This window comes from Archocentrus centrarchus, chromosome 19 (assembly GCF_007364275.1).
Source record: "Archocentrus centrarchus isolate MPI-CPG fArcCen1 chromosome 19, fArcCen1, whole genome shotgun sequence".
NCBI classification, from domain to species: Eukaryota; Metazoa; Chordata; class Actinopteri; order Cichliformes; family Cichlidae; genus Archocentrus; species Archocentrus centrarchus.
The window spans coordinates 8,549,634-8,566,186 of record NC_044364.1 but is presented as its reverse complement, the minus strand read 5'-3'; positions in this window follow the sequence as shown (position 1 = coordinate 8,566,186).

Genomic DNA, 16,553 nt, shown 5'->3' with positions numbered 1-16,553 from the left:
TAATAGATATGCTGGCATTACTTGAGTTTTAAGAGCATTTTTTGGGCGTAGATTTGCCTATTTTGAATCAGCTCTATGCATCAGTTTGAGACTGATCCCAAAGGTCTCCACTTCTACAAGAGCTGGTTATCAACAGGTCTTTGGATGTGCACAAATTTTGCAGGCCCAGCCCTTTTCAAGAGGTTTAACAGCATCATGTTCATGTTTGTGCATGTAAACATGGACATTTTCACTCCTCTTCTAAATCTAATCCCAACCACTCAGCCTCCTCTTTCTCCCCTTCTTTCATTCTCCCTCCTCCATCCATCCCTGACTCTCGTAGCCTGTGGCAGGCTTTGGGTCAACTTCAGGTTCCTCGTTTCTTTCTTCAGGCTGGGTGGGAAGCACGCAAGCAAGCCCCTTTGAGAAATGTCAGTGTCCGTGTGCTGGGAAAGTCGGGGGCCCTTCACAAGCCATCGGTCCTGCTGTCACACAGAGGCGGCCAAATGGAGACTGACAGGCCACTCCATAGAGCCTAACCATCTGTACCAAATGTGACAGCAGGGGAAAGAGGATGTCTGGTAAATCAGGAGGAACGACAGGAGTGCACTGTGACATGAGGAGGAACTAGAGAAGGAAGAGAAGCTAGATCCTTCACTTCTTAGCATGGCCACGTGGGAGCAGATGTCATTTTTTTTTTTTTTTTTCCCAGAGAGTAAGGGAGTATTTCTCTCCAACTACAGTGACATTGGGGATAAAATGTCAGTTTCTCCTGTTAAGTTAAAATGTGTTGAGTGAGAATTGACTCCTTTATCCTCTTCAGTTTCTTATTAGTGTCTCATTAGCTTTATTTTTAAGGTTTCAAAGATTCATCATTGCATGATTTACTATATATTCTAGAAGAGATTTGAGTGGATAATATATATTCCGTACAAACAGGACTGAAAAGAGGGAAATATTTTTAATTACTAAAGGATGCAGCTGAACTAACTGTATTTTTTTTCAAGGTTATAGTGTGATATTCATTTGTTTTAGCCACTGTGAAACAGTGAAACCAAACACATACAAAATATGTGTCTGTGAAATTATTGGTGCAGAATTGGGATTAAATACTGTAAGAATAACTGAAGAATATACAGTGTTTTCCTCGTGATCGTAGTATTATAATATTGTATTACTAATAACAGCAGCAGCTCATCTGACAACGTCCTACACATCTGTGTACCTCATATAGGGTGCACTATTTTTCTACCTACAGCTGGTGTGCATCTGCAAGCCACTTTGTAGCCCACCTCCTTCTTTCAGATGGTGTCTGACTTATCATTTTTCAGTGGTCAGCATTGTCTTGCCACAGAAAGAATGTCTCCGGTTCATTCATCTGCACATTGTCACAGACAGCAGATCACTTTCACTCTATGTGGAAACAGGAATGGCAGCCCCTGTTAGTCCGAAACAGGATGGTAGGTTTGCAGTTCGCAGATATGATCATCTAAGGAAATGCTACAACTGTAAATGCTCTCCAGGAAAAAAAAAAACTGTAGATAACTCAGTTACCAATCTCAACTTGTACCAGCAGAATCAACAATCAATGGGAACATTTTGTCAGTGCACTCTGACGCCTGTTATTTCCAAGTATGAGCCTTCCAATAACAAATTATTGTGCTGCATTTTGAACTTATTGAGCCACAGTTTGACATGGGTCGTGAAATCTCTCGTGGCTTTTCCTTCTGCTGCTCAGAAATATAATACTGGTTATAGTTGTGTATTTATTAATCTGAAGAGCAAACATTAAGACATACATTCCTTTAATGTCTACATGAATTAATTTGTTTAGCTATTTGCTCTTGGTTTTTGTTTTAAGTTGACATACGTGCAGCACTCCCTAAAAAGTTCCTTCAAGTCTGACTGTAAACTGCAGCGTTTACCTTCAGAGGAAGAAGAAATGTGCAGAAGCTAATACTTGCAGTGTGAACACAAAAACTCTCCTGGCGAGTTGAGGGTCCTTATGGAGCAGCATCTGGGGAGGTTGACAGGAGCACTCTATTACCACTCAGAGAAAGGAACCAGAGGGCTGCAACAACACCGCTACCAGCCAGATCCAGCTGTGCAGATGCCTCTGAACATACACACACTCAGAGCCATGCAAATTAAGAGAAATATGCAGAATGCACACACACCCACTATTCGACAAGATGGACTATATGTTCTGAAAAGAAATATATAAAGATGGAAAGATGAATGACTAAAAAGCAACCACTAACCCAGGATAAAGCTTCAGCTTTTTCCACTGCCTGGGTTTTAGGCCTGAGGTGAAATAGCTAACAGCTCCTCTCTTAGCCTGCGCTGCTGGGCACATTAACTAAACTCATATCGCTCTCAGCCACTATCAATTATTCACCACCCCTCCCCTTTTCCCCTCATTTTCAAAGGAGGAAAAACTCCAACAGCCGTTCAGAGCTGCACTAACACACAGCCACAGTGACAAAACAACCTCATGCCTTTGGTGCCTTACTTTATCCTGTATGTTTTGATTTTAAAATCCTCATTATAATCTTAAAAGTATTCTTTAACATGCTAATAATGTTCTTACATCATTGTTGCAATAATATACTTTAAAAAAAACTGCACATCTGGGCTTAAGCTAATTTTACCCAACCAAACTGAGACGTTAGAGAACTTGTAAATATCAAGATATTTTAATTTCAGCCTAAATGGGAAGATTTATTGATGAGATCAAAGTAGCAAACAGTTGTGGACAACCACCAAACCAAAAACTTGGCAAACCAAGTGGAGATAAATGTTCAGTGAGCAGCCCTCTACAGGGGTTAGACCACACTCATTAAGCAGGCTCTACCAGCAATGACCCTTTATACAAGGAAAAAGTGAGATTTAAAAAAATGATAAAATAAAAAGCCCAAATTAAAATGATCTCTACAGTACAGACAGTAGACACATTATACAATATTTCCATGCCGTATACAGTGCTTAATAAATTTATTAAACCACCACCCAGTGTAAGATTTATGCCACAGCTGCCCTAAATTAACAATATTGATCATTTCAAAAAATGCAAACTTTTCACTGAAACTCCAAATATGAGGTCCAAGGAGATGTTGATGCGAATGAAGATGGCCATCATATAGCTGAAAAATCAATTATAAACTCATCAGAAATATGAAAGAAACTTTGAGTTTCCAAATCAACAGTCTGGTGCATTCTTGAGGTGGTTGGTGTATCATTGTCAAGGTCTACAATCAAGGGCCTCCATAAATAGAAATACAGAGCTTTTATAAAAAGGTACAAACCACTGGTTAGGCTCAAGAGCAAGAAGGCCAGATGAGACGTTACAAGACAACATCTAAAAGTTTGAACAGATTAAATCAAGATAAACTTGAACCAGAATAATTGGAGGAGAAATGTATGGAGCTGGAGTTGCAAGGGCCATACATGCCCACACATAAATGATGCGTGGGCATGTATGGCTCACAGTAGTACCTAGTGTTTATTGAACACATAATCTGCTGATAGAAATACTGTAGTATTTTTTTTTTATTTACTTCTCGTTCATATGGCTATTGTTTATTAATCACAGTCCAGATCCAAAGTGTTGACAGCATGACAGACAAATGTCCTTTTCAGAGGTGAATTGCCCCCACAGTAGGTCAGGGAACCGTGCTGGAAGCACACAATGAGACATTTTCAGCTTCACACCGAGTACACACAATTATACAGATGAGGGCTAGATGAACACTGGCCACTCTCCAAATTAAAAACAGAGCCTTGAATGTGAGCTGGTTTAATATCTGAAAAGTGCAGATGTCAAGGTTCAGTCATGACTCTTTGAATTTTTTTCTCTGCGGATATCTATGCCCTTCTCTGAGCCTTAACATCAGATGGATACTGCTTGAGAGCGGAATCAGCGGGTGAGACAGGCTTGTTAGGGGCATTCACTTGGAATGAGATGCAGCTGATGCCTGATATTCGCTGCTTATCATTCACATATCTCCGAGTGTGACGAGAGGTGGAGTTCACACCGACAGGAAACAGCTGGTGCCGCTGCCGCTTTTTCACTCATCGCCTCTATCGTCCCGTTTTCACCAGCTGCCCCCGAACACGCCCGCAGGAGGCTGGGTCTCTCTCGCCAAGGCACCTGTGGGTGTCACCTGATGGGGAAAAGCAAGTGGAAATGAAAGGAAGCAGCCGATTCTGTCAGAGCACATCAGGACTGCTGTCCATCACGGTGCTGACCTTCGGGGTGTGTGTGTGTACGTGTGCATGCGTCCATCAACAGCAGTGGGTTTGAGTGTGTGCAAGAATGTGCATATTAAGTCACTGACCCACAGGGAGTGTATGTGTGCATATGCTCGTTCATCAATGCAGGGTGTGTGAGACCATGTGTGTATATTAGCGCCTTTATCCCGGCAAGTGAGTGTGTCCGTAAACACATAGACCTTGAGGGTGTGTGTATGAGTGTGCATGGGTGTGCAACTGTCTATATCAGTGCAGTGATCTGTATAAGAAGCTGCAGTAGCTGGTAGGTCACTGACAACCCTTGAATCCCAAAACTGAAGTTCCTGAGCCCACTCGCACTCTCCACTGAGTTCAGACAAGTTCCTGGATCGTCTGTTACCTGTTATCTGATGCACAGGGTCCTCCACTCATGTTGAGGACCCCATAAGTACCAGCAAATCCTCAAGTACCAGTGTTCTTATTCCATCTGCAACAGGCCTCAGAGCAGAGCAGCCCCACACTCCAGGACCAGGGACAAGAGGATGGTGTCAGTCAGTTTCTCAGCTGCAACCAGCTTATGTGCACCCCAAAGCCAGTGGCCCTTCACTTCCCCCACTTCACCATCTTTGACTGGGTTTGACTGAGGATGGGTGTAGGGGTGTGAGGAGCAGCAGCAGCAGCAGCAGCAGAGAGAGAGAGTTAGAGCGAGAGGCTGCACTGTGCTACTGACTCCTGGAGGACGGCTGTTCAGCTCTGGCTGTCCAAGCGGGAGGAATTGAGGGAGACAGGGACCAAAGCCCGTCAGCTCCATCCCTTAGGGTGCCTCGGCCTCCCAACTACAAGTCCATGTTTTAGCAAACCATATGTTCACCCTCTCCCCCAAACCCCCACCCACCCAGTTAGCAAATAAACAAGTCAGGAAGCCATAGCTAGAGGGAAGTCTTGTTTCCCTCTCACTGGCTTTGGTTCCTGCTTAGTCTCCCTTCTGCTTCCAGGCTCGGTCCTCTCACAACCAATCGTTTAGAGCTGTGACGCACAGTACATGGGTGGTAGACAATGTGGGATATCTTCTTGTGTTTTTGTGAATCGTCTTTTATATTGGCGCTCTAGTTTTCTGAATGTTTGACTAAGAAAAATAGCAGGGAATTTGGTGTAAAAACAAAAGCACTAATGTCTGTCTGTCTAATTAGCACCCCTGTTATTTAACAAGGTGTGGAGGTGAGGGTGGAGGTTCAGAGTTTTGAGTTTTATTAACAGTAAGGCTGACTTTTAACAAACTGTAACCAAGTGTGTTATTTGTAACTATATCTTAACCCTTGTTCATTTGCTATAACCGTTATCCATTTTGGACCTTAAGTGCATGCAGATTTATTGCAGACTCAAAATAAACATTGCCATGAAATTAATTTGACATTTTGCAAAATCATCCATAGGTTGATTCCGCAAAAGTCAGTCATCCAACACTTACTGTAGTTTTAGTTAACTATAACAATTGTGACAGTATGAGGGTATGGCACAGACACAGATAATCTGTGCTAAGTAACATAAAAATAAAACGCATCTTCTTGGACAGTTGGACACTCTGTACTTTAACCACACAGCAAGTCATATTATCTGTTATATAATTAAATTAAAATTCTAAAGAAGGTGCCACAAAGGCAATCCAAGGGTCCAGTTCATCCATCCATCCATTCGCTTCCGCTCATCCTGTTCAGGGTCGCGGGGGGGCTGGAGCCTATCCCAGCTGTCATAGGGCGAGAGGCAGGGTACAGTCAGTGACTTGAATAAAATCTAGCAAACAGCTAGTTGTAAGCTGGCTGTGTTGGCCTCCACCTGTGGGTCAAAGCAGAAACACCCCTATAACGCACACTTTAATATGAGAGTTCAAATAAAAAGAAAAGGGATGATTTTGCTGTAGAGACCAAACCAGTTTGCAAACATGCATTTTGTTGTGCTGTAAATTTGGGCATTGTAACATGGAGTTTTATGGGTCCAGCCTCGAGTGGCAACTCAAGGAACTCCAGTTTTTCGGAGCACAATGTTTGACCTCCTGGGTTTGGCATTCTAAAATGCTCATGGCATCATAACATAGTTTATCAGGAATAGTTTGGGCAGTTCTGATGGACATTGGTTAGCACTGTTGCCTCCCGGTCAGAAGGTCCTGAGGTAAAATCTACTGGCTGGCTGGGGCCTTTCTGTGTGGAGTTAGCATGTTCTCCCTGTGCCTGCATGGGTTCTCACCTGGTGTTCCAGCTTCTTCCCAAAGTCCAAATTTAGGTTAATTTGTGATTCCAAACTAGCCTTAGGTGTGAATGTGAGCATGAGTGGTTGCCTGTCTCTCTGTGTTTGCCCCGTAGTGGACTGGTAACCTGTCCAGGATGCACCGCGCCTTTTTCCCCATGACGGCTTGCACAGACTCATGTTCTACAGCAACCTTGAACTGGTTAAGCATTTAGTGAAATGGATGAAGCTATGATGTTTACCACGAGCACCATTTTAACTTTTGATTGGAAAGTAAAGCTTCGACTCTATCATCTGAAAATTATGCATGACTGCACAGAAATATGTGTCATATTTCACTAGCAATGTATCATTAGAGTCACTGGCAGTCATCCTCTGTCCACAAGGAATATCTGTCCACTGTACTAAACATGTATACTGTACGTGTGACATCATACTACATTAAGCTTTTCTTTTACTTATAGTGGAATGAATAATGGTGATTTGACAAAGGCACCATTACTCTCTTCAGTTAATAAACCTTCAGTGACTAAATCTGCATGTATAATTCAAAATCAGCCAAGTTGTCCGACTCTGTTTTCCATGGGATGAAAGCCCCAAACAGACGGGCAGCATGTGCATACAAGGTCCACTGAGCCAGTCGGCCCTCCCTTTGGGCAGAGAAATTGTCCAGAGATGGACAGCTGTGCCCAGGGCAGGGCATATAGGAAGTGAAATCACACACAGTATTTATGGCCCCCTCAGGGTCTAGGGACTCACTGACCTGGCCATCCAGTAGCAGACAGGCAGACAGTTGGCAGTCCAAAGTTTTTCACAAGGTCAGCCACCATGCATCACAGTTAGTTTAGTTTGGTTAAAGGATGAGTTTGTCAGATATTTACTTCCTCATTTTCTAATGACTACAATGCGTGCAACAGTTCAGGTTTATTATTTATTATTTTAGAGGCATATTAGTGGAGATTTTGCATTAAAGAGACAGAAAGGAAACAGAAATAAAAGAGATATTTGAGGATCTCGGCACAACATGTCTGCCAGGATGCGCCATGTATAGCAACATTTCATTCAAATATAGCTCAGAGTGCTTTACAGGCTCATGAAACATTAAAACAGGAGAGCATTCAGCAGCAGGAAAGATGGGGGGTGACCAGCACTGAAAGCAGCAAAAAAAAAAAAAAAACACACAAAAATCAAAAAGAAAATGAGTACAGTGTAACATTGGTCACAACAGCTTTTCTTCTGCACATGTTCAGCGCCGTGATCTTTCTGTGTGAAGGCCCTGAGTTCACCTGCTGCAGCATTTCAAGCGTGTGGTTTTGTATTAGAAGAGGCCTCGGTGATCTTGTGGAATTTTTGACACAGTGATCACATCGTTATAGATTTTTTTTTTGCCATTGATTTTGTAAAGGGCTTTTGGGCAACCCCTGTAAACACACAAATACACACGCGCACACAAACAAACACGGACACACTCTTAGTGACATGACAGCCTGCTTCACTGACTGGTCCACTGAGTCATCAGTGACCTTCCATGGGATTGGAGTTGCCAGGCCAATTGACCAAAATCACTGATCTTTAAAAGCAGCTCTGTGGGTAGGAGGGGGAGGGGATGGAGGTGGGTGGGGGTCGAGTAGCACTAAACACACATGAACACACACATGCGTGCACACAAACTCACTCTATCCACCTTACTCTCTAATCAAGGAGCAGGCAGGCAGGACTCTGGGTCGGCACAGCGACACTAACGAGAGGCGACAGCTCCTCAGCGCTCGGGGCAATGACCAGCTCGGCTGTCGAGACTGCGGAGAGAGTCCGCCAGGCACGCACTGAGGCAAGGTTTGCTGTTTTGGGAGGAGGAGGAGGAGGAAGAAATGGAGGAGGGGAGGAGGAGGAGGAGGAAGAGGAGAGGGAATGAGCTGGTGGTGTAGATCCGTGGAGAGTTAATGAGGATTTGTGGATCTGAGAAATGATACACACTGACTTATTCTATCGATCCACACACTCACTCTCCCGTCTTTAAGCCCACTTTTATACATTTAGACCCAAATTTTTGAACAGAGATGCACAAAGCAACGCCAAATATACAAGCAGCAACACACACAAGCATGCAATCTGAGCTGACGCGCACCCTCACCAAGCCATCCAGCCCTGGGGCTTCCTTGCAGAGTGCTGTTGCCCCCTCCTTGCTTCCCCAGCTCCAACCCCCCCGCCTCCACCCTCGCCCCCATCTCCTCTGGAACACAGTTTAACTTCTGTCATTTAGATGAAGCAAGTGAGTCAGTCTAGCAGTGGCGAGAGGATGTGACAGGCTGGTAATGGACAGGACAAAGAGGGATTTATGAAGTATTAGTAAACCTTAATAATTCACTAAACGAAAGACCCCGGGAATCCCCCCAACCGACCCCCTGTCTCTGGCTCTTATCCCAGCCATGACATCCTCTGGATCTCTCTCTCTCTATCACAGCTTGTTATCAGATGAAATCAAAGACAAGGAGAATTCAGAGGGCTCTTTAACTCACTGAAGAAATCATTTAGGGTATTTTTTTTAATGTTGACACAATAAAAAACCTCTTGCAGTCTAAAATATTAAACACTATAAAAGTGATACTCAAAATATAATTAATCATATTGTTTTGGTATGTATGTAAATGTGCTTCAAGCCCTAAAATAATTCATTCATTCAATCTGTAGATTAAATCAGTACCTACAGTCATGTAAAAAAAAAAGATTGTTTTACATGTCAGGACATAATAAAAATCATTTGGTTATTACCAGGTTCTGAAATTATTAAAATATAGCCTCAGATGAGCAACAACACATGACAGATTACACTTTATCAGTATTTATTTAACAAAAACTGAGCCAAATGGCAAAAGCAGTGTGTTAAAAATTAACTGCACTAAATGATTCAATAGCATGTAGAACTACCTTTAGCAGAAATAGCTGTTTTGAGATTTGCGGACATTCATTTATGCACAGCTCTCTTAAGGTCCCACCATCTGGTCCCTTCAGTCAGGTTGAGGTCTGGACTTTGACTGGGTCATTGCAGCATGTTGATTGTTTGTTTCGGCCGTTCTGTTGCTGATTTTGATGTCCCAGTTTTGGCCAGGCTTCAGCTGTCAGATAGATGGCCTCACATTTGAGTCTTGAATACTTTGGTATTCAGAGGAGTTCATGGGCGACTCAGTGACTGCAAAATGCACAGGGTCCTGTGGCTCCAAAACAAGCCCAAGTCATCATTCCTCCACCACTGTGCTTGACAGATGGTATGAGGTGTTGCTCTGTTTGATTTTCAGTAAATGTGTGTGTGAAATGTGCATTATAGCCAGACATCTCCACTCCCTTTCGTCTGTCTGAAGCACTTTTTTCCAGAGGTCTTGTGGTTTGTTCAGATGCAAATTCACAAGGAAGAGGCTTTCTCCCCGAAACCCTTCCAAATATGCCATACCTGTTTAGTCTTTTTCCTAATTGAACTGTCATGAACTTTAATATTTACCATGCTAACTGAGGCCTATAGAGTCTGAGATGTAGCTCTTGGGTTTTTTCCAGTTTCTCTGAGGATTGCACGGTATGACCTTGGGGTGAATTTGCTGGGATGTCCAAGCTATTACTAATGTACCAAAAAGGGATCTAAAACAAGATGAAATCTAAAATTTAAAGCACGATTGAGTAGTCAGGGGACAGCAAGTGAATCAAAATTAAGCTTAATCTGTAAGGAGACATGAATGTCTGTACAAAAATTAATGGTTGTATGTACAGTAGTTCTATATAGAGAACAGAACAGAATGATGCAAAAACAGACCCAAAAAAAAAAAATGAAATTCTTATAAATCCACTTTCTGATGTGGCTAAAAAAAAAAAACTGTATAGCCTCTTATGAGTCTGATGGGAGCCGAAAGCTTCATGCATATCTGTAGACTAACAAAATTAGGTCAATATCAAGTCATAACTTCAGTGACATGTTTTGGACTCCCCCCTCACCTGTATGGGAGGAGAACAAAAGACAAACAATAGCCACAGTCTCAAATTTAGGGTACCACCTCTCACCACCACTGGCCACCAATTAACTGTGATCAGAGTTTAGCAGGTCACAATCAGTCAGACAGGTGGCCTAAAGGGAAACAGACACACAGACACAGTCCTACACAAACATCTCTGTCCCAGCTGCTCCATAGTGAGTCCATCACCAAACAAGCAGAGCAACCAGCTCTGTGATGACTGCAGCCATGGCTGTGAGTGGCAGGTGCAATCATTAGATCCCTCAATACCCCCACTGGCTGCTCTTTTTACCCTCTTATGTGTGTGCGCATGTGTGCTGAGTGATAGGGGTCGCAGTGATGGAGGCTACAGAGGAGCAGTGATGGGTGTCAGTACTCACCAGTCTGCTGTGGACTTGTGTGACAGCACCGCTGCTTGACCACCCAAACCATGACCCCCTCATCCCCTCCCTCCCTCCCTCCCGCCTGGATCGCCCCGAGAGACATAGAGGGTGATGGGGACTGGCACCGCAGGGGCCGCCCTGGCTGGTGCCTTTGCTGGTGGTCTCTGTGGCCTATTAGTGTCTTGCTATGGGCCTGTCAGACTGACAAAACAGGGGCCTGTCAAATTAAGTAGGGGCTGAATATTGGAGATATGTATTCAAACGCACCAAGGGGACATGGTGGCGGGGAGGGGTGAAGAGAACCAGGATGAGGAAAGCACCGGTGCTAATGTCGACGCTAAGTGAGAGTGACAGGTTGCGAGCTGATCGGAGGGAAAGGATGGAGAGAGAGAGAAGGAGAGGGAGAGAAACAGTAGCAGTAGTTGATAATGGAGGTTTGGTTGTCCTGAGGAGACTTGTTAAGGGCCGGTCCAGACTGAACCAGACAGCCACCATTCCTGTGTGAATGCAGGTAAACTGCTCCAAGTTTGACCTAAACAGCTGGGAGTTACAGCACTCCCACTTAATGAGATCAGACTGATGAGCCTTGTGTGCAGGTGTGTGTGTGTGTATGTGTGCCTATATGCAACAATCCCAAAGCACAAGAGTACTTACTGGAACAATAGATATTTCCTCTATTTGCTAACTCATGTACCCAAGGCCCTGCTGACATTTTGTGCTAGTATGCACATGAAAAAACAAGCATTTATCTGGGTACCAAAGGCATCTTGCACAATTGTTTCATATCACTTAAACTTTTTGTCTCTTCACTGTGTGTTACTTCACCTCTAGAGACACGCCGGTTCTTCCTGCTTCAGGCCAGGCCATTACGAAGCCGTGCACAGTGTACCTGCACTAAATCCTCAAAATGTCAGAGTGTTACAAAACAACTCAGCTCAGCCACTAAACGTGGAGGTATCCGACTTCGCTGAAAAATGCTGTGTTAGGATGCCCTCAGAAGAGGACAGCGAGACACCGGAGCAGGTGAAAGATCAGCAGCTGGATTAGGTGGTGTTGGGGGCAGTTTGACAAAACCCTGTGTGAGCATGCATGCACGTATGTTACCAGAGGAGCTGTGGCAGTGTGTTTGGAAGAGGGCTGCGACTCTTCCTCTCATGTCGCTGTGCGTTGCTGAGACTGAGAGGCTGATGCACAGTGGCAGCTCCCCCCTCGCAGCCACAGGCCTGCCCAGAGCCACTGCAGATGATAGTTTTAATTGCTTTCAATCTTTCAGGCTAGTCCCTGCCCAGTGGCGCAGGGTGCTTGTGCATGTGTGTGTGGGTTTGTGCATGTGTGGCATGGTGTTTCTGTGTGCATGTGCACATGTGGCACGTTTATATTGAATAGTTATTGTCTGAGGATGCTGTACACATATGTGGAGTTTGATGAATGTGTTTGTCCAATATGAGAGGAAAATTAACAGAGAATTAAGGCCTCGCAGTGATACATCTGATGCACACTTCTGCAGAAGAAGACTGGGAAAAACATATGTTTATCAGACAGTTCATGTGTGAGCATGCTCAATAAAGGTGATGGCTAAATAGATCCACATTTCCATGAAGCATGCGTGTGTTTATAAATAATAAAATTCTGGGTTTACATGCAAAGACCTCAAAACATGCACTTACATCCTTAAAAGCACTTTGAACACGGTGAACTACAAAACCAAGTGATCAATAATTCAAAGCGAATGTTGAGATGGGATAACAGATCACAGAAAACAACCTGCAATTAAGATGACAGTAATTTATTCCATACGTGTGCATACAGTACTCTGAGTTATACCTGCACTCAAACAGAATAGATGTGGAGCAACAATATACGGATGCTGGGGCATGAACTCGTCTGTGGAGGAGGGAAATAAAAACCCCTGAGCCCATGTCACCTATCCTGTGATGAAACTGAATATCATATGATGGAAACAGTGCTTTTTATAGTACATCTTAATGTAAAGTCAGGCAGTAAAATACACCAGTACACTGAATAAAGAAGAAAAAAAACATCAACTGACCTGAAAAGTGAACCCAGATTTTCATAACATTCATTCTACTCATCTTTCTGGGATTGTGTCGATAGTATCTTTAGGAACACTTGAATTTATTGTGAAAAACACTCAAATAAGCTGATGCATTTCTTTTCAGTTCTCTCATCTATCAGTCTATTTCTCATCAAATTTCCCACGCTATTATAAAGATTTCAGCAGCAACAAATAAAGCAAATTATTTCAGCAAAAACAAATAAAGCAACACACATATTTTTTATGTTTTTTTTCAGTGTTTTATTATCTCTTTTTCATGTTGTCCATTTCAGCCACAAACATCAAACAAAAATGATTAAATTCTTTGGACCAAAGAATTCAATAATTTTTGCCTGCACATATTTATAAAGTAGTCTGTGCTGCTGTGCACGCATGATGCTGAGAACTGAGCAAACATGTGGGTAAATGATGTTGCTATGTCATATGTTATAAGAAACTAATCAGATCCTGTGTAATGTTGCACTTATGACTGAAAGAGAGCAAAAAAGGAGGCAAAAAAAAATTAAAACTTGAAAAACTTGAAAAGACCAGAACTAAAAATGAAATAAAACCTTAAAGCTGATCATTGATTAAACTTATTTATCCATTTATTTATTTAGCCCCTACCCTCTCTGCCTTTCACATCTCATCTACAAAGACACACACACACACACACACACACACACACACACACACACACACACACACACACACACACACACACACACACACACACACACACATCTGGCCGGGGGGTTAAATTAAGCCCTAACATTCCCACAGAGGCTAATCTCCATCCATTTAGAGGGCTGTAATATTTAATCAGGAGGCCCTGGACCATCTCCCAGCACCACACGCTGTGGCATGGCTCATATGTTCACAGCAGAGGCCAGCCCAGAGGCGATGGAGGGGAATTCACAGCTAAAAGCCACAACGCATTCAACCGCAGAGCCTCTCGCGCTCCTCTGCTCTCTGATGCTGCTTTCCTTTGGGGTGGAGTAGACAGGAACAGTTAAATGTGTTGTGGACGGATGCAGAGGAATGCTTTAAATGTTGGCGGAATGTTGCTGGTTTTGTTAAATATACTGATACATTTGGCTCTATTGTGCTAGGAAAAGTAATAACAACCACTGTCACACAACTAATAAATGTGCAACCATCTTATGAATTTAATATGGGTAGCGCTACATTTATTGGATGGGGATGAACCAAAAAAATCAGTGCAATCCTATTAATGATCAAAATTAGTTAACATGATGCTTTTTTTTTTTTTATTTTAACATGTATTAATTTTGAAAAATGTCCAAAAAGTTGCTATAGGCTAAAGTAGCATGTTAAATCTGCCAAAAATGTGAAGATTCAAATTACATTACAAAGATAAAAGTGTCATAAATATGAGGCAAATTCTCACATTTCAGAAAGTCTTTGTCTATTTTTCAGTAATTTCAATAATGCATTTAAATAATCAAAGTTTTACAAAATAAACTTACTTGACTTCTAATAAAAATTTGGGAGGTCAGATTTCACCACCAGCAGATGTTCAAATATGCCAGAAATTGTGGTTATGAGCAACCCTCCAAAGCTTCTCAAATGTGTCAGAGATAATAATAACACAATGGAAAGCTGAACACACATAAAATGTGAGAGCCCAGCCCAGAGAAGCAACTGATCTGAGCTTATTTTTAGATCAAAACTGTGTATTTATGCAAATAATAATCAGCATGAATGTTCTCACTTTTCTGCATCTGACAGTTCCCTTTCTTTTGAAGTTGCCAGACTTGACAAAGCTCCTCCCGAAGATTTTGCGTACTCTATAGTAGTCCCTATTAGTGATAAGAGGACTTTACATGCAAATTTAGTGTAATTTCCCTTTAATTTAAAAAATTTTTATCCATAAATACAATGCAGTGACACTAATACTCATGGCCTTTTCAAGAACCAACCCCTATGACACCATGCCTGAACATATTATTTATTATAAGGCTATTCTCGTGTGTGTGTGTGTGTGTGTGTGTGTGTGTGTGTGTGTGTGTGTGTGTGTGTGTGTCCTCAAATACAGTGACAGAGGACTCGCTCAGAGGTAGACGGTACGGTGCTAGGCGTCCCGCCTGGAGGTATCACACCGGACACAGCCAACTGCTCTCACACTCACTCCTGGAAAAGGTCAGGTCTCGCACCATCAGTGTGAAAATCCTGCACTGGGAAGCGTACAGCAGTGCATCTGCTTTTCACAATTCACCGGTGACCGCTGATCACATAGAACTTGCTTGGCTCGACTGGAAAAAAAAAAAAAAAGGCCTCTGCTGTGGTTTTGTGTTTTCATAAACATAACATCTGCGTTGCTAAATGCCGAGTGATAAACGTGTCAAGCAAGTGGCCACTGTAACGCCTGCTCCCTGATTCAGACTGACTCTAATGGGAAGGCCTGGTGAATTTTTCATACAGCCCAGAGGGGGAGGACTTAGTGCCCGTACTGGCACATTACAACCTCTGAGAGAGAGAGAAAGAAAGAATGCAGCAGAGTGAAAGAGTAGCCTTACAATCAGGTCACATCTTCAGCCCCCACATCAGGCTTTTTGGATGTCACAAGATTTTTTTAAAAATCAAGACAGTTAAAATACAGTAAGACAAATGCCTACTAACTTTATTTGTGGCACACAGCAGTCAGCAAAGTGACTCATTTTGAAAGATTTGCTTTTGCAGTTCAGTAAAGTTTTCAGTCACAGACCACTTTGGAGGAGTGACACAGAAGTGGACACAGTCTTCACCGCCCTCTGCTAGGCCTTCAGATATGTCATATGCCTTTGTCAGTGAATGAATTTCTAAGCTGATGTTTAAAATATGAATATTTCATCTCATATTTTTGATTCATATGTCATGTACTAAATCTGTGAAACAAAGCAAGATCATTCTTTCTGTGCCTTATGAAAAAAAAAAAAAAAAAAAAAAGGCAGACTGAATAATGCCCAAGATCCTCGATTTAATGGGCTGAAATTTCTGCAAGAAAGCTCTAAAAAAATTATCCATCTGTTCAATGCACACATGCCACAGCTCACTCAGATAGCTCGTAGCACTGTCTTGCATATGCAAATATGTTTTGCCTGGAAATCTATTTGGAGTTGCTTGAAGGAAGCCAGAACGGCCCTCCTTCTGTCTCCCCTCGCCGCCTCACACGGGGCTCCCTCTTGCCGTCTATCTCCTCTCGCGTGGAAAACATTTTCACCAGCTCCACGCACATGAACATACACTCAGTGGCACCGCCTCGCCCCCGACAGCTTCCACCACCATGGGCCAATATGCAGATCTCATGGGCCCGCGCTGGCAGCCCTGTCCGCAAGCAGGACGTGGAGCCTCGCGACTGTTTGTTCAGTTGGACCATACATGCAATGCAGGGACACAGGGAATAATTATCCACTCTGTAGGGAGGCCACTGATTTTGTCCTTGTGTCAAGTGCTTAAAAGTCCTTTTTTGTTGCAGAAATGGGAGTGCATGGTCCCTACATCTTATCCTGTCTAATGAATTTAGAGATGCATTAAGAGAGAGAAACATTTGCAGGCTGCAGGACTGTTTTTCACCATTTGTCAGGTGCCATATTAATTCAATAATGTAACCACTCATAGTTTTTAAACTGAAATTACTAATGAAAAATTCAGCAGACTAAATACTGT